At 46.4% G+C, this 23,114-nt stretch overlaps 1 protein-coding gene across 2 annotated transcripts in view; it reads left to right on the top strand.

Moving 5' to 3' along the window:
- The window catches only part of VPS8 (VPS8 subunit of CORVET complex), a 208,117-nt gene that overhangs the window by 177,972 nt on the left and 7,031 nt on the right, over window positions 1–23,114 (top strand). The gene's annotated exons all lie outside the window — the stretch shown is intronic.

Here is a 23,114-nt window from a genome sequence, read left to right on the forward strand (position 1 = left end):
CCGTGGCCATCTGCTTTCTTCCTTGCTCTCTCTTTTTGTCTTTCTTCCTTCTTCCATTTCCTTTTTTTTCCTTTTCTCTCCCTTTTTACAGTTCAGCCTGCATCCATGTCAGGGAAAGATTGTAAAATAAAACAAAACAAAAAGAGCATGTTCTAGCTTCAAAGCTGTATGTGAAAACCGGGTCTCTCTTCTCTGACTTTAGAGGTCCTTGAGTCTTTTTCAGAAGGAGAAATCTTTGTGTGTGGTGTGAAGACCCCCCATAGCGTGCTGCACATGAGAATGGATCTCACTCGCGTGGAGACAGCAAGGGGCAGCCGGCCAAGGCCACTGCTGGAAGCAGCTCGCTAGCATGTGCAGGTGGAAAAGGCTGGAGTTACTTGTCTCACTCAGTAAACAAATGAGGAAATTGAAACCCATAGGGAGTTTGTTCCCCTCTGCTCTCAAGTGTTAGCTATGGTAAATGTTTCAAAGAGAGAGAGAGAGTCGAGCTCTCTAAATTCAGTAAGGTTTGAAAGTTGACCTTTCTTGTCTGTTTGAATCAGCTTGGATAAGTCAGCCTGTGTTTCTCTCTTTATAAAGTGCTGCTGCTAGATCTCAAAAATGCTTTGTGGGTTAAATGAGATACTACTAAATGCCTAACACTGTGTTATGCACAGTAGAACCCATAAAAACACATTTTTTTCCCCTGTTGCCACCATGATTATCATTGGGGCTTAATGCCTACATGAAAAATCTACCACTCCTAGTGGCCATTCCCCACCCCCCTTTCTTCCTTTCATCCTCTTCTTCTGCTCCTACTCTTCCTCCTCCCTCCTCATTCTTTCTTTCTTTCTTTTCTTTCTTCTTTTTTTTTTTTTGTTACTGTTTTTTTGTTTTTCTTTATTGCCACCCAGGCTGGGGTTCATTGCCTACATGACGAATCTACCACTCCTGGAGGCCATTTTTCCTTTTTTAATTTAATTTATTTTTATTTTATCTGAAAGATAGGAATTGAGAGGGAGAGAGGCACCTGCAGACCTGCTTCACCACTCCTAAAGCTTTGCCCTGCAGGTGGAGGAACAGGGTATTGTATGCGCTTCACTGGGAGCTCCACTGCCCAGCCTCGTTTCCTCCTTCCTTCATTCCTTCATTCCTTCCCCCCCCCCTCTCTCTTTTAACAGAAGCAGAGAGAAACTGAGAGGAGGAGGGAGAGAAAGAGAGACACCTGAAACACTGCTTCACTGCTTGTGAAACTGCCCCTCCCTACACCACCACAGGTGGGGGGATTGGGAGCTTGAGCCCAGGTCCTAAGCATGATGATGTTTGTGCTCTACTGGGTGTGCCATCCGGCAGATTGATTCTGCACAGTAGGTCCTCAGCTGCAGCTGAAACCAGCAGTAAAACTCAAGTCTCCCAACTCCTAATCAGATGTCTGTTTAGCAATGCTACTTTCTATCACTGTCTGTCGGGCAAGTATTGATTTATACCAGGGACTGGCGAAATCGCTCCCTTGGATAGTGCGTGACTTTGCTATGGTTGGTACCATGTTTGAGGCCACCCCTTGCTAAAATGAAGGAAGCATCAGTGAGTGCTGTGGTGTCTCTTCTTCTCTGTCTTTACTTAAAAATACAGTAACAGAATTGCTTTCTATTGGGTAGTAAGCTAAGCTGTGTATTACAAGATGAAATATACAGCCCATGTTCTCGGAGGCCTCATATTTAATAATAAAGACAGACAAGCAAACTGGCAGGACGCAGCTGCACATCTGCCACGTGGAGTGAACAGAGTTCTGCAGCAGCAGGCCGAAGACGCCCTATTGTGTTGAAACCCGTAACTCAATTTCGTACGACCCTTAGCTTCCTTATGGTAATCAACCCAACGAAGAAGTATGAAAATGGGGAGCAAACCCAAGCCTAGTGGAAGATAAATGGAAATCCAGACCACAGAGCGCCCCCATGCTTGGGTTTACTTTGTATCTTTAGGATAGGAGTTTCTGGCACAGGTGAAATTGGAAGCCGGAAAAGCAATTAGGGGAATAAAACAATGGTCCGAGCAAGTAATTAGATGTGGAGGCTGGGCAGGTGGCTAGCAGGCAAGCACACGCCTTGCCTGTGAGAGGCCCTGAGCTATAACCAGGACTGCTAAGAACAAGAATGGCTAGGACAAACATTGCCCATCAAAAATGGCAGAGCAGGAGTCGGGAGGTAGTGCAGCGGGTTAAGCACAGGTGGCGCAAAGTGCAAGGACCAGTGTAAGGATCCCAGTTTGAGGCCCCGGCTCCCCACCTGCAGGGGAGTCGCTTCACAAGTGGTAAAGCAGGTCTGCAGGTGTCTATCTTTCTCCCTCTCTGTCTTCCCCTTCTCTCTCCATTTCTCTCTGTCCTATCTAACAACAACGACATCAGTAATAACAATAAAATAACAAGGGCAATAAAAGGGAATAAGTAAATATTTAAAATAACTAATTTTTTTTTTTTAAATGGCAGAGCAAGGTTCTAGATTCACTCTCGTTGAAAAAGATCCTAAACCTAGACTGTGCTGATGGTATGAGGAAAGCAGAAGGCTCAAGCCTTAGGTGTTTTTTTCCAAAGGGAGGGGTGAATGACACCCTAAATCTGATTTAGTGCCTTTCTGTGTTTGTACTATGACCCTACTAACACGCTCACCTAGCTGTGTTGAAATTGCCTCTTCACTTAATTGTATCCCCCCGCTTTCAAATTAGGCTATCTGCACTGTAAGCAAAGAGCATTCAGTCATGTTTATTTTGTCTACAAAAGCATAGCACAAAGCAGTCACTTAGTTGCTGTGAATGAATGATAGTCCACAGGACATTGAGGTGGTTTATGGGAAGTGGTGGGAAAGAAAATTTGTGACCTAGGTAACCAGAGAAAATAAAACAAATGAAATGTCAGTGCTGTCCTAAACTTACATCCCCAGATGGCCAGCTACTGTTTGAGATGTATCAGCAGTACTGAGTGAGATCAGTGATACTCAGCACCTAATTTTTTATTTCCCTAGCGCTCGCTCTCTGTGTGTGTGTGTGTGTGTGTGTGTGTGTGTGTGTGTGTGTGTGTGTGTGTGTGTGACTGTGTGTACATATCTACATACACACACTCTTGTTATTACCCTGAACTGCAGTCTCTCCTCCTGAAGTTGTGTTGACAGATGGAAGCACCAGCAGTGTCTGTTGAATAGAGTAGCTGCCAAAGTGACATGTGTAAGGAACACAAAAGAGCATTAGTGTTCTTGGTTCTTGATTTGAGCCAGAGTCTCTCTGTTGACCAATAACTAGAGAAAGTGTTTGGTGACTCTGCTGTCAATATTGGTCATTTCCAGAGCTGGACTCATGCACTGAGAAGGCAGGAACCATCCTTTGTGGGGCCGTGCTAGCTGAGGACAGGTGTCGTCTACTTGCCAGGACCTGCAGAGTCCATGAGCATGTCTGCATAACATCTTTTCCTTCTGCATTTTAGGTACTCTTGAAAACTCCGGGCCAGGAATGTTTATCATATGCAGCATATGATATGTGTGTATCTGAATGAGATGTGATCAATAACCTTAACAAAAGTTAAAAAATACATATACTTTTCTAGGTTTTTTTCTGCATCTGATCATAGATGACTAGAAATTTAAAAATCAGGGGATTTTTAGCAGGTGGCACCAAGCTCAAGGACCGGAGTAAGGATCCTGGTTCAAGCCCCCGGCTCCCCATCTGCAAGGGAGTTGCTTCACAGGTGGTGAAGCAGGTCTGCAGGTGTCTATCTTTCTCTCCCCCTCTCTGTCTTCCCCTCCTCTCTCCATTTCTCTCTGTCCTATCCAACAACGATGATAACAATAATAACTACAACAATAAAACAACAAGGGCAACAAAAGGGAATAAATAAATAAAATAAAAAATAAAAATTACAAAAGAAAAAGAAAGTGATAACCCTGAAGGGAAAAAAAATCCACTGCAATAAATTCCCTAAAATGATCCAAGTTGAAGGTGTTGATGATATTTGAGTGGCTTAAAGGAGTTTAATAGGTAGTAGAAGGCAACATCGGAAACCCCTCAGCTGTGTCCCACTTCTCCCTGAGTGACCAAAGACACACCAACCACAAGTGCATGTAGCTAAGTTGGACCTGTTACACCCTATGATAACCAGACGAGACAGTTGGCATTTTGTCCCAGTCACTTTGTCTATTCTGTAAGGAGGCAAAAGCATGGTCATACTCTGAGCCACCCCCTGTACTTCTGGGTGTGTTTGTAAAAGCCTTGTGGGTGGGGTTGGGGGCCAGGTGCTGTGATGTCAGGTTGGTGGAAGACCCTCAGGGTGGTAGAACCCACCGGAAGAGCTCACCACTGATGTCCCTCCAGGTAGGACCAGGATATGCAGAGTGGCTGAATGGAAATTTTTTTCTGATGGTTCTGGGTAAACTCATTAAATATTTAATGAGCTGTCAAGGGAACCAGACCTTCGGAAAGATAAATGTCAATAAAATAATTTCACTTTCAACTCAATTACAAGTTAATGGTGACTGACCTGGTAGATTTAATAGCCAACTCCCAGCAATTGGTTATTAGTTTCTCAAGTGTTTTTTGGGTTTATAGTAAGAAAGCAGAGCTGATTTTTTTCTCACTCTCTTAATTGCTGGCCCAAGTGTTCTGGTGAGATAAAACATTTATATTTCATTCCCAGCCTTGCCACTCATGTCAGGAATGTAGACAATTCTACTTCATCATGATGTTTATTGAACTACAGGGCTTGTGGTTTTTTGTTTTTGTTTTTTGGTTGGTTTTTTTTTTGTTGTTTTGTTTTGTTTTGTTTTAAGGGGAAAGCCTCAGAGCCTTTGTTTCCATAACAACAGGGAAAGCTGGTTGCACTGTCTCAGCTGACTAACTCTAGGGATCATGGCTGATAGTTTTCACAGAAATCAAGGCAGATATGAGGAGGAGAAAGCAAGCACGTAGGTAGGTGCAGCATTTTGCCATGTGTGAAGGGGCTTAGGGAACAACTCATTTAGTTCTCTGTGCCACTGCAAAGACTCACATCCTCAAACAACAGAGCAGCAGACCTTGATCTTGATAGAGATAGACACACTGCCACTTCCCTTAGAATATTTGTCTTAGTAGATAGAGCTTAGAGTCAGATGTGTCATCAGTACCTCCACGGGTTAGAAAAAGGAAGTGAGGGCATGGTTTGACGTTGGCTTTTGCCTGGACAGAGTGGGATGGCCAGGTGCCTTGTTACACTGAAGAAGCTTCAGACATCTAGAGGGTGGTGCTGATTTGGGAGGATGCATTGTAGGTATTCCTTGTAATTCAGAGGCAAGAGCTTATACTTGGTCACTGTGTAGACAAAGATGTCAGCTGGGTATGAAATTTTTTAAGTGTGGAAAAAGTTATTGTGGGGAGGTGGTGAGGGGGGTGCATTAACTATTACCAGAGTCATTTTATCCGTGACGGGATGTGTCATTCAAAGCTGCAACAGAGGAATTCCTTCCATAGGTAAAAGCTTGGACTGGTTTATTTTTAGATCCCTTCAAATCTTAAGATCTCGTGAGTCATATTAAATTCAAGTGATGTATTCTTTGATGTGCTGGTGATTTTAGTTAGACCCCAAAAACCCAGCCTGAAGTAATAGATAGCTTGTTTGTTAAAGAAAAACAAGTTTGGACTCAAAACTTGAGGTGAAGAGAGACTTTATTCAAAAGCTATTGCGCTAAGGGGAGAGGGTTATTGCCGTAGGGAGAGCACTTTGGCCCAGGATATCTGTACAGTTTCAAAGATTAGGCAGAAAAGAAATGTCTTTCAGAGGGGCAGGTACATAACAGTAGCAAAAACGAGGTATTGGGGAGTAGGTGGTGGAAACAGACAGCTGATGAGTAGCTGTTTGAATCAGTATCTTTCTCACAACCAGCCAGTTCTCTCAGGGAACCATGAAAGAAGGCTTGTTCTTGCTGGTTAATGCCAAGGATGGGCCAAAGACATGGGAAGGAGTGGAATTTAACTAAAGTCTGATCATAAGTTAATAAGCATTCTATCCCAGTCAGTTTGGCTAATCTTCAGCGAAACAAAGACTGGGAAGTTGTTAGGTCAGTGCCTGGTCTTGTTATGAGAGAAGTTGAAGGCAAGGTGAGTCTTCTCTGAGTCCTCAGAGTAGGGGGTGTTCTTGGTTTTCGTTTTTGCTGGAATTGTTTCTCAGAACAGGATGAGGAGGCATTCCTTAACTGTAGCTGTTTCCCAGGAACGCAGGGCTCAGATGTAGTTTAATGTCGGGCCTGGGTCTAACGGTCTCTGCCATGTTCCTTCCTTATCCCCTTCAAGATTATGACTTGACGTTCATGACCTTGGATGTTGCTGAAGCCCCTTTTGTCTGTCATCAGACAGAAAGAATGTCAGTTCCAGTTCCTGTGTAGGAGGTGGTAGCCATGCGTTTGAGGCACTTACTCCTCTCACAGACAGTTATGCACACGTTATGGCCTGGAAAGAGAAACTGGTTGAGGGTGTTTCACTGTTGTTCAGCCTGCATGTAGATTTGAACTTCCCCACAGCTATAAATGGAGTCAGTACCTCTGGGAAGAGATTCGAGGTTGTCTGTAGTATGGTTTGCCTTTCTCCCAAGGAAAATTCTCTGACTCAAAACTCTGTCACAAACATTAAGGGTGATGTCAAACTCCTCTCAGAATGAGACTCTTGTTCACTGGAAGGAGGATCAGCCCAAGGTTCTCCTGACTTGCCTTTGCTGCTGTGGAAGCACTTCTTCACCAGCCAGGGCGAGGGTGATCAGAGACCCAGTTCACTGCCAGTGCACGGAATCCAGGGTAGAGCCTTCGTCCCACAGGTGGAGTCTGGGCAGAAGAAGGGAGCCCACCACTTCTAGGTCAGAGCTGGAGGCGGGATGAGAAAGGCTGACGGCCTACCTGCTGGGAAGGGGAGGAGGGCCTGGTTGGTGCTCTTGGTGCAGGGCCTACAGTGGGGTCTCTACCCCCATAAGCTGGGAGGGAGGGGAAGGGGGCCTTGTGGCTCAGCTTCCACAGACTCACTTTTCGTCGGAAATGTGCATGGGTTTTCTTTCACAACTATTTACCTGTTTGCTGTTACCTCTCAAGATCATTTCCAAGGTCTTTAGGTAGTTGGGGGTCTTGAGAGTTTTCTCCAGTTCCAATGGAGAAGGGGCCAGCACTCTTAGTGCTGTCATGCTGAACATTGATCTCTGCACTCCCATTTCTGACTGGCAGTCTCCTACTTCTGCTTCCTTTGAAGGCCACCTGCTGATGCAGGGTGTTCGATTTTTAAAAGCTCTAAGATCACCGGTGTTTTGGGGGACACCTCTTCCCCCACTCATCTTAGTCCTTCCTCTGAAAGCTCACCTAAAAATATCTGGGTGGTGGTACACCTGGTTAAGTGCATTTATTACCAGCCACAAGAACCTGGGTTCAAGACCCTGCTCCCCACCTGCATGGGGAAAGCTTCATGAGTTCAGGTGAAGCATTGTTGCAGGTGTGTCTCTCTTCCTCTCAATTTCTCTCTGTTCTATCAAATAAGATAAAGGTTTTTGTTTGTTGGTTGGTTGGTTTGTTTTAAGCTATCTAAGTCCTTTCACAAAGCAGCCTTTCCAGCCCTGAATGGTCAGAGTCATGAATCCCTGTCCCTAGTCTTCCTCTGTTCAGAACCTCTGCGGTTCCTGAACTTCCTCATCTGCCTTCACCCTGTAATACGTCCCTTCTCCAGTTACCGCCACTGTGCTTCAGAGGGGGAAATTTAGAAGAGAATGAGTCTATCACTTTTCCTGATTTAGCTTCTGTTTAAGAGCCAGAAGCACACTGATTTATTTTTAACCAGAGCACTGCTCAGCTCTAGCTTATGGCAGTGCTAGGGATTGAACCTGGGACCTCTAAGCCTCAGGCATTAAAGTCTATTGCATAAACCACTGGGATATCTTTGCAGCCCAACCTATTAATTTTCTAACAGTCACTTTACAGTAACATGTAAATGTTTGATGCATTATGAACATGTTAAGATCAAACTCCTGATTCTTTTCATGTTTCCTATCCCATCCTATGTAAATTCTCTTGGTTTCTACCATCCAGTTCAGGATGGTTTTTGTATTTTTCTCATTGATAACTCTTGGATGTAACTTTTTCTTCCCATGTATTAACCTCTTTGATCTTTATCCAAGTCATTGATAGAAAGTACACACACACACACACATTTGTGTAGACAAAGCCAAAGGTAGAGCCTGAGTAGCATGGCCTATACTCTTTATACCATCCAGAGCAATTAGAGTCAAATCTCTGCTTTTTAATATAACACCCCTCTGGTTATTGCTGGGGCTCGGTGCCTGCACTATAAATCCACTGCTCTTGTGGCCTTTTTTTTTTTTTTTCTATTTTATTGGCTAGGACATAGAGAAATTGCGAGGGGGAGGGTAAGATATGGAGAGAGAAAGATAGACGCCTGCAGACCTACTTCACCATTTGTGAAGCAATCCCCCTGCAGGTGGGGGACTAGAGGCTTGAACTGCGGGTTCCTTGCACTTCGTGCTATGTGCACTTAACCAGGTGCGCCGCCCCTCTGCCCCCGGTGAAGACAATCTTTATACCCTCCCAGTCTGTGACAGAAACTCTTACCAATACAAGTAATACCCTGTGTCTGTCTATTCCCTTGTAATTTGCAGTTTAGAGTATTGATCAAGTTAGCAAATGGACTTTATCCCCTCCAACAGTATTTCCTAATGAACCTTCTTGGTGCTTCCTACAATATATGGCACAATCTTTTTTTTTTTCCCCCTATCTTCAGCATGTGTGTGACAGGGCAAATAACAGTCTATTATTGTGCTTCCAAACAGCTCAGTAGGCTATTTTTAATTGTACTGTGCTGAGTTATTATCTGTTTGCAAAGGTCACAGGATCCACAGAGCTGAGTTTTGCAGTGTCTGAGCTGTTCTGACATATGGGGTCTTCTTGTGTGGGTGGCGTGCCTTTACTGCAGCGTGCAGCTTTCTGTCTGGATCACTGTCCCAAACCAATAAATGTGCCCAGTGCTGAAAGTTCACAGACCTTTCATATGGCGCCAGAACTTGGAATTGACTATTGCAGAAAATAGTGAGAAAGCTCCTTTGATTACAGCAGGGTGCGGGGAGGGGGGAGGAGGAAGGAAGGAAGGAAGGCAGGCAGGCAGGCAGGCAGGCAGGCAGGCAGGCGGGCGGGCGGGCGGGCGGGCTGGCACTCAGCATGGTCCAGTCTCCCAAAAGCCATTTGCCACAGAGCTTTTGTGCTTTGTTTTCCATACATACTCTAGGGCCATTCTAGTTGTGATTTACAGCGACTCTTTGTATTAAGACATGAGTCTCCCTTAATTTTCTAGTGAATTATCTACAAATAATATTTCTCTGTTCTGGCTATAGCATATCTTTAAAGGAGAAGCTCCCTTCCCATCTCTGCCAAATTCACAGGAGTGTGGGAGAAAAAAGAAAGCAGTGCCGTTTATACCTGAAGTTCCTTTGGAATCTTTGGGACGCACCATGTCATTTCCCTCACCTCCTGTGTTACTTGTAGCTCTGAGCAGCACTCTTCGTTGTTGCCGGCCTCCTCTGTGCTCCCCGCTGACTTCGGGAGTTCCTTCCTTCTCCAGCCGGTCTGTGCCTTTACTGTTCCAGATTCCCTGGTCCCACAGCCTGTCTTCCGGGGCACAGTCCACAGCCCATTCTCTGCCTCTCCCAGTGTTTAGAAACCAGGCTGGCTCCCTGTCGCTAACAAAACTAAGCCAGACTGACTCTGGACTTGCAGTCAGGACTCTCGTTAAGTCACACTTCATCACCTACTCTTCCTTTCCTTCTTTACCAAAAGAGAATTTCTCACTATTTCGTAAACTTAACCAGTCCTATATCCCTGTATTCACTCTCCCTCTTCTGTCCAGTCTGCTATGCTCTTCCTCCCCTTCTTCCTTTCCCCTCCCCTCCCCTCATAACTGTTGTTTTGTTTGTCCTGCCTCATCCATTCAGATCTTACTTGGGCACCCCCTATGCTCCAGAACTCAATCTTAGATCCCAGTGCAAAGGATCCTGCAGAGAAGAAGACCCAGTCTGCCTTCACAGAGCTCACCTCCTGGTAGTGGTGGTGGAGTGGATGTGTGTGTGTGTGTGGGGGGGGGGAGTAGCACACAAGTAAAGATGGAGAGAACCACAGTTTGGTAAAGCCATAGAGAAAAAGCTTAAGGAGGGAGACACACCAGGAGGTTGTTGTTTTATTGTGGAATGGTCGTGGAAAGCTGATCGGTAGTGTTTTCTGCCTTTAAAAAGGGGGGGAGGGGTCGGGCGGTAGCGCAGCGGGTTTAGCACAGGTGGCGCAAAGCACAAGGACCAGCTCAAGGATCCCAGTTCAAGCCTCCGGCTCTCCACCTGCAGGGGAGTCGTTTCACAGGTGGTGAAGCAGGTCTGCGGGTGTCTTTCTCTCCCCCTCTCTTTCTTCCCCTCGTCTCTCCATTTCTCTCTGTCCTAACAACAAAATAAATAACAACAACAATAACTACAACAAGGATAAAAAACAACAAGGGCAACAAAAGGGAAAATAAATATTTTTTAAAAAATTTTAATGGAGGTGTGTGGTCTAGTACTTGTGAGGGGATAGAACTTTCTAGGCAGACAGCAGACACACAGGGTTTGAGACAATTCTTGGCGTGTCCTAGAAACGATAATATGGCCACCGTTCCTGGCTTAGAGAAGCTCTGTTTGAAGGTTCTCTGCCTCCTTGTTTGATAGGTTACTGAGAAACAAGTTAAAAAAGATCAATTGAGATTATAGAGAGGGCAGCTGCTGAAGTGGTACACTGGACTTCCAAATGTGGGGTGCTGAGCTTGATCCCTGGCATCATGTGTGTCAGAGTGGTGTGCTGCTTCTTTTGTTTGTTTGTTTTTAATATTTATTCCCTTTTGTTGCCCTTGTTTTATTGTTGTAGTTATTGATGTCATCGTTGTTGGATAGGACAGAGAGAAATGGAGAGAGGAGGGGAAGACAGAGAGGAGGAGAGAAAGACAGACACCTACAGACCTGCTTCACCGACTGTAAAGTGACCCCCCTGCAGGTGGGGAGACTGGGGCTCGAACCAGGATCCTTATGCCGGTCCTTGTGCTTTGAGCCACCTGCGCTTAACCCGCTGTGCTATGGGACTCTCCTGCTGGTTCCTTTGTTCTCTCTCTACCCCTCCCCTTCTCACTCCCCTCCCCCTCCTCCCTCACCCTCTCCTTTCTCTCACTTCTTCCCCTCTTCCTCTCCTTCCCTTTCTAAATATATGAATAACTTTTTAAAAAATATATGGAAAGGGTAAGAACTGTTGGCAGACTGGAGACATAATTAAAGTGAATTTTTAAAAACCCCTCTGACATTAAGGCAGAGTGAATAGATCAGAAAAATACTAAATTCACATGTATTTGAACTAGTCACCTCTTCTTAGTACTCTTTTTTTTTTAAACTTTCTTTTATATTTATTTATTTTCCCTTTTGTTGCTCTTGTTTTTTTATCGTTGTTGTAGTTATTATTGTTGTTGATGTCATAACTGTTGGATAGGACAGAGAGAAATGGAGAGAGGAGGGGAAGACAGAGAGGGGGAGAGAAAGACACCTGCAGACCTGCTTCACCGCCTGTGAAGCGACCCCCCTGCAGGTGGGGAGTCGGGGGCTCAAACTGGGATCCTAACACTGGTCCTCGCGCTTGGAGCCACGTGCGTTTAACCCGCTGCGCTACCACCCGACTCCTTTTTTTTTTTTTAATTATCTTTATTGGATAGAGACAGCCAGAAATCAAGAGGGAGGAGGGGTGTTAGAGAGGGAGAGAAACAGAGAGACACCTGCAGCCCTGCTTCACCATTCATAAAGCTTTCCCCCTGCAGGGGACTGGGGGCTTGAACTCGGGTCCTTGCACATTGTAATACATCCACTCAACCAGGTGCGCCACCACCCGGCCCCACCTCAGTACTCTTGAAGTAGTAGTTACTGCTCATACTTCATCTAGCACTTAGAGTATACTAGCCTGTGTTATTATTGGGGGTGAGGTGTTGGGTCTAACACTCTAAGTTAAAATTTGTTGTTTTTCACTATACACCACCTGGCTCCTCAGCTGCTGTGCGGCGGTGTTAAACAGCAAATGAAAACAATAAATTATTTAGGATATCAAAGAAAGAAAATATACCTTGGTAGACTTCAAACAATAACTTAAAAGCATTTGGGGAAGAGGAATCATGAATGAAAGCTTTTTTTTTTTTTAATTATTAATCTCTAGTATCTAAAACAGGACAGTGGACTGAAGCTAGACGACGTTTAAATCATTGTAGTAGTAACAGCTACAGTGAAAGTCATGTTCATGCTGCCTCAGTCTTTGCCCTATGCCACACACTCACCTAGATTCCTAGCGGAAAAGCCTTACCTGCACCCAGTGTATTTGGCTAATATCTGATGAACACTGCAGCATATGGAGGCTTTGCCTGCTCCAAATAAGTAACACATTCTCACAGACAGACACAGAAGGACCCAAGGACCTCCCAGGCCAAAGAGCAAGTTCCTTCCACAAAGGATCTGTAAGAACTCCCCTCTTGGGAGTCAGGCGGTAGCACAGCGGATTAAGCGCACATGGCGCAAAGCTCAAGGACTGGCATAAGAATCCTGGTTCGAGCCCGTGGCTCCCCATCTGCACTGGAGTCGTTTCACAGGCGGTGGAGCAGGTCTGCTGGTGTCTGTCTTTCTCTTCCTCTCTCCATTTCTCTGTCTTACCTAACAACAACAAAAAAACAAGGGCAACAAAAGGGAAAATAAATATATATAAAAAAAGAACTCCCCTCTTGAAAAGTATGCATTGATTACCATACTTATAAAATGTCCATAATCACACATTTTTTTCTTCAGCTCATTGAAAATGCTATTCCAGATGGCCATGTGGTGGCACACTTGGCTAAGTGCACATAGTACTAAGCACAAAGTACCCATGCAAGGATCTGGGTTCGAGCCACTGCTCCCCACCTGCAGGGTTTCTGCTCCATGAGTAGTGAAGATCTGCAGGTGTTTATCTTTCTCTTCCCCCCTATATCCCCCTCCTCTCTCAATTTGTCTATCCAATCCAATAACAAAACAAAATAAAACAAAAAAGGCCACTAGGTGCAGTGGATTCACAGTGCCTGAGCTCCTGTGATAACCCTGGAGACAAAAAAAAAAAAAAAAAACTGTTATTTCATTGTCTCATAAATTGCACTGTTTCTATAAGTCATCAGTGACTATTTCCTATGTCACAGATGGTTTGGTGCTGCTTCCTCTCCTAGAAATCACTCATTCCCTCAGATGCTTGGAGTTTGAGCAGCTGATAACTCGTCCTTTCCCTGGACATGGCCGCTGCTAACAGGCTATACCTCACTCTGCTAACGGGCTGTACCTCACTCTGCTAACGGGCTGTACCTCACACTGCTAACGGGCTGTACCTCACTCTGCCAACGGGCTGTACCTCACACTGCCAGCGGGCTGTACCTCACTCTGCTAACGGGCTGTACCTCACTCTGCTAACGGGCTGTACCTCACACTGCTAACGGGCTGTACCTCACTCTGCCAACGGGCTGTACCTCACTCTGCCAACGGGCTGTACCTCACACTGCCAACGGGCTGTACCTCACTCTGCTAACGGGCTGTACCTCACTCTGCTAACGGGCTGTACCTCACACTGCTAACGGGCTGTACCTCACTCTGCTGTACTTTGCTCAGGCAGCTCACAGCTAACAACTAGTCACTGAAAGGCAAAACTCAGACCCCTCATCTGCACACAAGATCATTCCTCAAGACCATCTAAACTCCAGATCTCTCATTGGGACTACCTTGTCACTTTGTCAGTTATTCAAAACTCATCTTCTTCCTAACCCAGTTCTTTCTTTCTTTATTTATTTATTTATTACCTTTTGTTGCCCTTGTTGTTTTATTGTTGTCGGATAGGACAGAGAGAAATGGAGAGAGGAGGGGAAGACAGAGAGGGAGAGAAAGATAGACACCTGCAGACCTGCTTCACCACTTGTGAAGCAACTTCCCTGCAGGTGAGGAGCTGGGGCTCAAACCAGGATCTTTACACTGGTCCTTGTGCTTTGTGCCACCTGCGCTTAACCCACTGCGCTACCACCCGACTCCCTAGCCCAGTTCTTTCTTGCCCTGTAGACTATTACTATTCCGAACATCACCAGTGACTCCATCACTAGAATTGCTAGCTCAGCCTTCCCCCCCCCCCCCCAGAGCCATCAGTCAGTAACACCTTGTATATATTTGGTCTTTTTCCTCTCTCATTGATTTCACATTTTTCTCTTTATAGCTTTCAGCAATGATATGATTAGATGTGGGATTCTTTGTGTTAATTTTTTTTAGGTCTCCATTAAGCTATTTGGATGTATATGCTTATGGTTATAGTCATATTTAGAAAACTTTTTTTTGCTATTTTATAAATATATATATTTATTTTTCCCCCCAAACCTCTCTCCCTCTGGCCCTCTAATTACATTTTCATGTTGCCCCACAGGTTACTAAGGCCTTTTTATGATTTTTACCACATGGCCCATATATCATTTAATAGCTTATTCTTTTTTAAATTTTTATTTATAAATATTGACAAGACTATAGGATAAGAGGGGTACATTTCCACACAGTGTCCACCCCCAGAGCTCCATATCCAATCCCCTTCCTTAATAGCTTCCCTATTCTTTATCCTTCTGGGAGCATGGACCCAGGATCACTGTGGGGTGCAGAAGGTGGAAGGTCTGGCTTCTGTAATTGCTTCTCTGCTGAACATGAGCGTTGGCAGGTCGATCCATACTCCCAGGTTGTCTCTCTCTCCTTCCCTTGTGGGGTAGGGATCTGGGGAGGCAGGACTCCAAGACACATGTTGGGGTCGTCTGCCCAGGGAAGTCAGCTAGGCATCATGGTATCATCTGGAACCTGGTGTCTTAATGGCTTATTCTGTATTTCTTTGTGCCAGGTGGGCTAGTCTAGTCTACAGCCACTGTGGTATAATGGCAAGGTTTGGAAATCTCTTATTTGCACTTGATGTTTAAGTACAATAAATAACAATTTACTGTATTAATTTCATTCTGCCTCCATTTTCTCACTTCACTTTCTTCACTGTATCATCCCACAACCACAAAATTCTGCAAAAAGAAAATATCCAAAAGCTTCTCTCTGTTAGAAAGCAGACAGGTGTTTAAAGTAGCCAGAGTACAACCACCCTACCGCAAAGCCCTTGTCCCTCTGGTTGGTAATTACAGTGTTAACTTGTATTGGGTTTTGCCAATTTCCTGGGACCTGCTTTTCCAGTTGATTCTTTTCCTCTTGCTATCGAGTCATCATTTTTTTATCTGTCTGGTTAAGATGGGCAGGAAGGCTGGAGAAGTGAAAACATCTGAGGAGTCAGGGCTCTGATGGAAAGGCACCAAGGACCCTGCCCTCCCAGGAGCGAGCACATCATCAGAATTGCTCCCCCACACAGCATCCATCAGGATAATTGTTTGACTTTCTTCTTAAGTAGGCAACAATCAGTTAGATTATCAGAGGGTAGCAAGCCTTAATTATACATGTGAAATGAATGCTTTCCCTGTTCAGATTATTTTGTTAAGTAAGGAATTTGGCCAAGGAGAACATGGGGGGGGGGGGATTTCTTGTTGGCAACAGAAACCACTACCCTACTAAGAAGCTTTCTTTGTAACTCTGTTTTCCATAAAAATTAATCTTTCTGGTTTCTTTTTTTTTCTTAATCGTCCTTTCCTAACAAAAAGAAAAGGCAAGAGTAGAGTGATCACAGTATACTATGTCACAAGAATCCAGGGACAGTCCCCATAGGAAAGAAAGATTGGAAGGAAAGGTGGACTCAGTCATTTTCCAGTATTGTCATTTATTCTGTGTGTGTATATATATATATAGGCCCTGGTCTGTGTCCTGCCATCTCCAGATCATGCTGACATGATCTAACACTTGGATTATGTTTGGGGTAGCAAAATCTAGCAATTACTTTTAATCTGTTTGGGAGTGTGGACTTCCCATGCCTGTGAGGCAGTCACGCTGACAGCCTTTCACAGCCCTCACCACCATCCCTGTCGTGAGAATTGACTGGTGTTAATGGATCGAGGGATGCTGCATTCGCCATCTGAAAACTCCCATCCATTTTCTCAAGCACACTGCAAACTCCAGTTTGGACCACAGAGTCTCCTTGGGCTGTTGCCTTTCAAAGCAGGCCAGGAGCAGCCCAGCATGGGTGGGTGGTGTACTGTGCGGGTGTCAGAGACTTTACACCAAGTTGGGGAAGGAGCAAAATGGGTGGGCTGACCAAGAGAAAATAGTCTGCTTCTTTGCATCATGACACAGCATGTATGCCCTGCTCACCTAACGGATGGCCCCGCTGAGACAGACCAGCCTCCCAGCATCCCGGGCTGCCATTTTGCCTAGGGCAGCCTCATTCTTAGCAGCTCAGCTTGCCAGTAACTGGCATAGTGGACTTAAGAATTACTATAATAATACAGGAGTCACCCTGTCTCTTATAAATTGCATTGAAACGTCTGCACTTTCCTTCCTCCCATTTCTGCTCCATTGGGCTAAAGTGCACAACAGACATGAAACGGAGAACGAGACTAAATCAGTGACGGGAAACTGGTGGTTCCCTCCTCCTCCTCCTCTTCTCCCCTCCCTCCCTTCACAGTTGCTCTGTGAGGTAGACTTTGCAGGGGTTTCCCCTTTCTAGTAGACGAGATGGCTGACTTATCAAGGGCATCAATACAACAGATGACTCAGAGCCAGGCCCATGATGTGTCTGTGATGGCAGAGAGCACCAGTGTGTTTGGGAACTGGCCTTGCAGATGTGTGAGGCCCCCAATTGCAGAGCTCAGTGCCAAGCAGCTCTGGGGCTTAGGGATCCTCTAGCCCAGCCACCAAAAATGCAGGTCCTTCTCACAGCTTCTCTCTCTAGGACCTTTTGTTGAGATGGCAGGGGCCTGGCAGGGTTACAAAGCATCTTTCACTGGGAAGCAGAATCATAAAAGCTGCCCAAAGGGGCCTGACACCATTGATGTTTTAAAAGCACAAATCAGGCATATGGGCCCTAGTCTGCTCCAGACACAGCTTTTGAGGTTCCCTGGAGAAAATGACTGTCTGATAGGCTTCTTCCAGATGATACTGAGATCAGGGCAAAATAAACCTCTAGAACTGTACCACCCAAAGTCAGATCTGGGCTCTGCCACCAACAGAATAGTTAACCTTGAACAGACACATCACTAAACCCCAGGACCTTAGAGTTCCTGCAGTTGTAAAGTAACAACAACAAAATTCCTCCTTTTGCAAGGCCCTGCATTGTTTCTTTTCAATTCTAGTAGTGAGAATCTTGGTTTTGTGGGCATTTTCCAGTCTGCATTTCGGTCTCCAGCCTCACACCCTCTCTCCTTCCTCCAAGGGGGTCCTTCTACTGCAACTGAAGTCTCCTTGTGCAGTGTCCTGCCTAGAGTACCCCCTCTCCTCAGATTAGTGGCACCCGGAATTATTTAGTTGAATATCTGATGACCAAAATCATGACTACTTGTGACCTAATGAGCAAGCTGATATGGACAAGAACTTTAGAAAGGGGGGTTTCTCCGGGCAGAGAAGTGTTCCTTTGCTCTTCTCCTTGAAGCCCAGGCCTTAGTAAGAACCTCAAGCTAGAAGCAGCTCTGGTGGCAGCAGAAGTCTGCCTGAACTCTGTAACAGCAGTTTGAAAGTGAGGCTGAGAACAGGCAGAGGGAGAAAGTGGGGGAAATGTTTCTCTTCCCATTCATTCATCCTTCTCCACCTCTCCCTCCATCCCCAGCGGCAATGACAGAAAGGCCAGTGGGAGGCCCTTGGACTGCAGAAAAGACCATCAGGTTGCAAAATGTTACCAAGCGCCTTCTGCAGTCTCTGGTGTTAGTGTGAGGAGATAATTAGGACAGAAGATGGGGGAGGGGGAGATGCAGGATCTTGTTTCTGTTCTTCAGACCCCAGCCTTGGGGTGGGGGGGGGGGTGGCGGCTGCTCAAGGTGGCTTTCCCGAGCTGGCGCTGAGGCCTGTGGCTCCTGGAGGCCCCGCTTGCAATTCCCCTCCCAGCGGCTGTAGTTACAGCTCTGCTCCCACCACCTCTGTGAGCTTGGAAACGTGCTGGCTGGCGCTGGTCCTCCCCGGGGCTCTTCCCCAGCATCAGCACCTCATTTCCCAGCAGATTGCCTTTAATGCTGAGTGTTACAAGGTCATTTCCAGGGCTGTCAGCGTGGCCCCCCGCTAATGTTCGGCTACAGTTGAATTCTCAGCTCTCATCACTGGACTTCCTTATGGGGAAGAAGGAAACTTGCCCTAGCAGATAGGATCAAAATGTGTTTTTCATTTCTGTCTCAATGGGAAAATCAGTCCTTGTCACAACTCTATGCTGGGGGAATAGCAGGTCTGAGAAGGGTGTTTTGTTTGTGGACTTACTAAACAGATTGTATTCAAATGTTGTTGCTCTCGCTTTTTTCTTTTTCTTTTTCTTTTTTTTGCACAAGGCATTGGTTTGACAAATCAGTCTCCGTGCCACGTGTTAGACGGCAAGGGCCATGTCTGCTCAGGAGTGCCCAGGGCCTTCATAACCGTGTCTCTGCTTGGGGGCTACAGTTTGCTTCTGATTATGCAATGAACATAATGACTAGCATCAGTAAATGTCACAACCACGTCTGAATGTTCATGCTTATTGGCAGTGCCTATCCCCTCATGGCACCCACATCTTTCCCAGGTGACTGGCCCCGGGTGGCTGTGCCTTCTGACAAATTGGAGCCTGTGCCCCATCCCCTCTCTGGCCACACAGGGAGCAGTGTCAGGAGCAGAGAGGAGGTCTCCGCAGTCTCAGTGCTTTGTTCTTTCCTTCCGGGCACTTTTCCCAGGAGTGTAACTGAAACGCACTCGCAGCACCCTGCTGCCACTACTGAATGTCTCATTGGCACCAGGCCTCTTCGCCGTCTCCAGTCCCAAGAAGCCTCCAAGGGAGTGTTTTACAGATACAGAAACTGAAGCTGGGAGACACTAACTTGGCCAGAGCCACCCAGCTCACGGTCCCGGAATCCAATCAGAGCCCACATCTGTTAGAAGCACGACCCGGTCTGTCTTCTTACTGTGTTGTTTAAGTCATCACGAATATGAAAGTAGAAAGTCCACTCTGCACCAGGCGTGGTGCTGGGTGCCTGTGAGTGAGAGAGGCCGAGGCTCCAAGAGCGCCCGTTCCTGAAGCTCCCCTCCCACGCGCCCATCCTGGTTTGCCAGCTCTGTCTACACTGTGCTTGCTCCTTCCCACCTGTGTCGGTGTAGACTGTGCGGCCTGAGTCCCTCCAGCTAATGACACCAGCGAGAGTTTCCTGCGGGTGCTACTGCTCCTGCAGGTGCTGCCACAGGGTGGGGAGGAGCAGATTTTGCCCATCGTGGGCCATACAGAATTTACTTAAAAATTAGCACTTAAAGGGCCAGGTGGTGGCGCACCTGGTTAAGCTCAGGTAGTATCATGCTCAAGGACTCAGGACTGAGCCCCACTCCCCACCTGCATTGTGGATGCTTCATGAGCAAAGCAGGTCTGCAGGTGTTTATCTTTCTCTCTCCTTCTCAATCCCCCCCCTTCAATTTCTCTCTGTCCTGTTGAGTAAAATAGAAGGAAAAAAAAAAAAGGCCACCAGGAGCGGTGGATTTGTAGTGTTAGCACCGAGCCCCAGCGATAACCCTGGTGGCAAATAAATGAGTAAATACGTAAAGGACTTAATGTTGCTATGAAGACAACTCTTAAGATTTAGTGAATTTCAAGTTCCACCTGTGGTTGCCTGGCAGGGCTGGACCCAGTGATGTCAGAGGCCACATAGGACCCGTGGGGAGGTATTTTGCCCTCATCCACCAGCATTTCTCCCTTGATCTTCTCAACCATTTTATGTGGTGCAGCTATTATCATTACATTATACCCTCTTCCTCCTCCCTCTTCCCACCAAACACACACACACAGCTCACTCAGAGCAGAGGTAATTTGTCTACAATTGTAGTGTTAGTGATTTGGGAGTCCAGAACTCAGGCACATGGAAACAGACCCTCAAGTTCAGGTTCTTTCCACTAGCCACAACAGTGTAGCGGGAATTTGGGGAGCAGGACAACAACAGAAAGAGTTTGAAACCACAATTCCCATCTATGTGGTAAGCTTCCCTTCTTCCCTAAAAGGATCCGCACTAATATTTTCTGCTGGCAAATCCCTAAGAATCTTAGGAGTCCAAGATCTTAAAAATAGGAAAGCAAATGCCAATGGTTTCTCACTTGGCCGATGTTTGTTGAACATTTGCTGGCTGCAGCAAATAGAAGGAAGGAGGAGGATGAGTAAGCCCCAATCGTTCAAGTAGTTCCTGAGCTCACTGGGGAGATAGACGGACCATGGTGAGGGTGACAGCACAGGACTCTGGCCCTCAGAGAAGGCCTAGAGAGAGGCAGCGCAGAGGTGCAGGTGCAAGAGTCCAGTCTCAACCCAGAAGAAATGATGTCACTTCCAGGGCATAGTGATGGTTTAAGTAGATCATACTCACTTACTCACACAGGCCTGCAGAGGCAAGTGAATACTGTGCCTTCCCTACCTCAGTACTCCCCAGCCCACTCCCCCCTTGCCTATCAGCATCAGGGGAGGTGCCGTCTTTTTGTGGAGTTTTAATGTCTCATGATCTTTGAGGTGTTAAACTCCTCTTGACGGATTAGCTGTCTAACCACAGGGCCCAGCTGAGTAGTGACTGGTTGAACCATGGAGCCGGCACCACCTGCTTCATAAGGCCTGGGGGTCACAAGGCAGACACCTGCGTCAACAGGGCAGGAACCAGATAAACACACCTCTCTGGGCGAACTCCCTTTCCGGGGCACCATCTCACCACCACTCCCATTCTACCCCACCCGTTTTTCCTACCCAAGGGCCATGGAGAAAACTGCATAAATCCCTGTCATAGCGATTTATTAGTTATATACTGGATGTTTTCTTTAAAATGTATATTCAGTCTTCTTGCAGAAGGATTCAGACAGGTGAGCATCCCATAAGCCCTAGCAGGGTCACCTGCAAAGAGCTGTCATACTCACCTCAAAGGCTTGTTCTTAAGATAGTTTTCCACAGAGACAGCCTGGCTGTGCTGAGAGCAAGGCCTCTCCAGCCTGCAGGGACTCTGCTTCCAGAGAGTTCCAGGGCAGCCTTGTCATCATTCCTTAGCTCAGTTTTTGGCTGCCCCGGGAGAGATGGTTGGTTTGCGTTCTGAGAAAGGACCTGTCATCCGTGGCTGCTTCTCTTCCTTGAAGCAACCACACACATCGCTTTCTGAAGGATGTCACTGATGGCAACCCCGTTCTTTTGGCATCTCCAAGAGCATGAGGGCCTGGAGGAGGAATAGAATTATTCCTCATCTCCCTGTGCCTTACTAGCCCTGTTTCCTCCCAGTAGAGGGGGAGCTTGGGTTAATAAGAAGCCCTGGTTATAACCCTGAATCGATTATGAATTTTCCTTACTGATAGGCAAATATCCTAGCCTTCTCTCCCTCGATTTGCATAATAATCCTGCTCGTTGATTTAGTAAAACTGGTATAGAGCTTGTGATTCAGCGAATTTTAAAACCAGGTACCCAATATATTGTTATTAAATGCTCCTATTTTATGCAAGAATTGCTAAGACACGTGTGAAATTAATGAAAACGGCAGACATCCCTAATCACAGCATCATGGGAAAACAAATGCTGGTGCTTGGCCAACTCGGCTGAATTGGGAGGAGGTAGAAGTCCTCGGAACCTGAGTATCCCATCACCACTAGGACTCAGTGAGGACAAAAAGTCTGCCGTTGGGGGTCAAGTGGTGCCACAAAGTGCAAGGACCGGCATAAGGATCCCTGTTCGAGCCCCCCCGCTTCCCACCTGCAGGGGGGTCACTTCACAAGCGGTGAAGCAGGTTCTACAGGTGTCTCTCTTTCTCTCCCCCCTCTGTCTTCCCTCCTCTCTCAATTTCTCTCTGTCCTATCCACCAACAGCAGCAATGACAATAATAACAACAAGAGCAACAAGGGCATCAAAATGGGGGGGGGAGTATCCAGGAGCAGTGGATTCATAGTGCTGGCACAGAGCCCCAGCAATAACCCTGGAGGCAAAAAAAAAAAGTCTGCAGCCTCCCAGCTGGTGTAACAGAGGCCAGCATTCTCACCTCAGAGCATGTTGGAGGCCCAGAATTCTTGCCTCAGAGCATGTCAGGAACAGTCTCCAACCTCACCACAAGCCTACCACCTGGAATCTGCATTTTATCAAGCTCTCCCAGTGTTTCCTGTGCTCATTAAACTTTCAGGAGCACAGACCAGAACACATGGACTGACCCCACATCACTTGAAGCCTCTGCACTTTCTGACTCAGTGAGCAAACTCCCAGGGGCTGGAGCCACTTCCCCAGGAACTCGAGAGGAGACTGCCTTGTATTTCAGGGTTTGGGTGGAGAAAGCATGATCGTAGTTTTAACAGCAGCATCTTCTGTTTATGATCTGATTGGATCTTTACTTTTCCGGTGTGCTTTGAGTTGACTTCCAAAGTGCACTGAATAGTTTGAAGTAAGGAAGAAATCATGTGTCTTTTTAAAAAAGAAAGCACGGGGGGGTCGGGCGGTGGCGCAGTGGGTTAAGCGCATGTGGCGCAAAGCGCAGGGACGGGCGTAAGGATCCCAGTTCGAGCCCCCGGCTCCCCACCTGTAGGGGAGTCGCTTCACAGGCGGTGAAGCAGGTCTGCAGATGTCTATCTTTTTCTCCTCTTCTCTGTCTTCCCCTCCTCTCTCCATTTCTCTCTGTCCTATCCAACAACGAATTGCGTCAACAAGGGCAATAATAATAACCACAACGAAGCTACAACAAGGGCAACCAAAGGGGGGAAAAATGGCCTCCAGGAGCAGTGGATTCATGGTGCAGGCACCGAGCCCAGCAATAACCCTGGAGGAGGAGAAAAAAAAAAAAAAGAAAGAAAGCACGGGGCATAACAGGCCGCACACTGAACGCAGCTCTTCTCAGTGCTAGTGGAGATTTCTTCACTGGCTGATCCTGAATGATGCTCTGTATCAGTGAATCTGCCTCATTTCCCTAACAAGCAAGGACAGACATTCCCT

This window comes from Erinaceus europaeus, chromosome 14 (assembly GCF_950295315.1).
Source record: "Erinaceus europaeus chromosome 14, mEriEur2.1, whole genome shotgun sequence".
In the NCBI taxonomy this organism is placed as follows: domain Eukaryota; kingdom Metazoa; phylum Chordata; class Mammalia; order Eulipotyphla; family Erinaceidae; genus Erinaceus; species Erinaceus europaeus.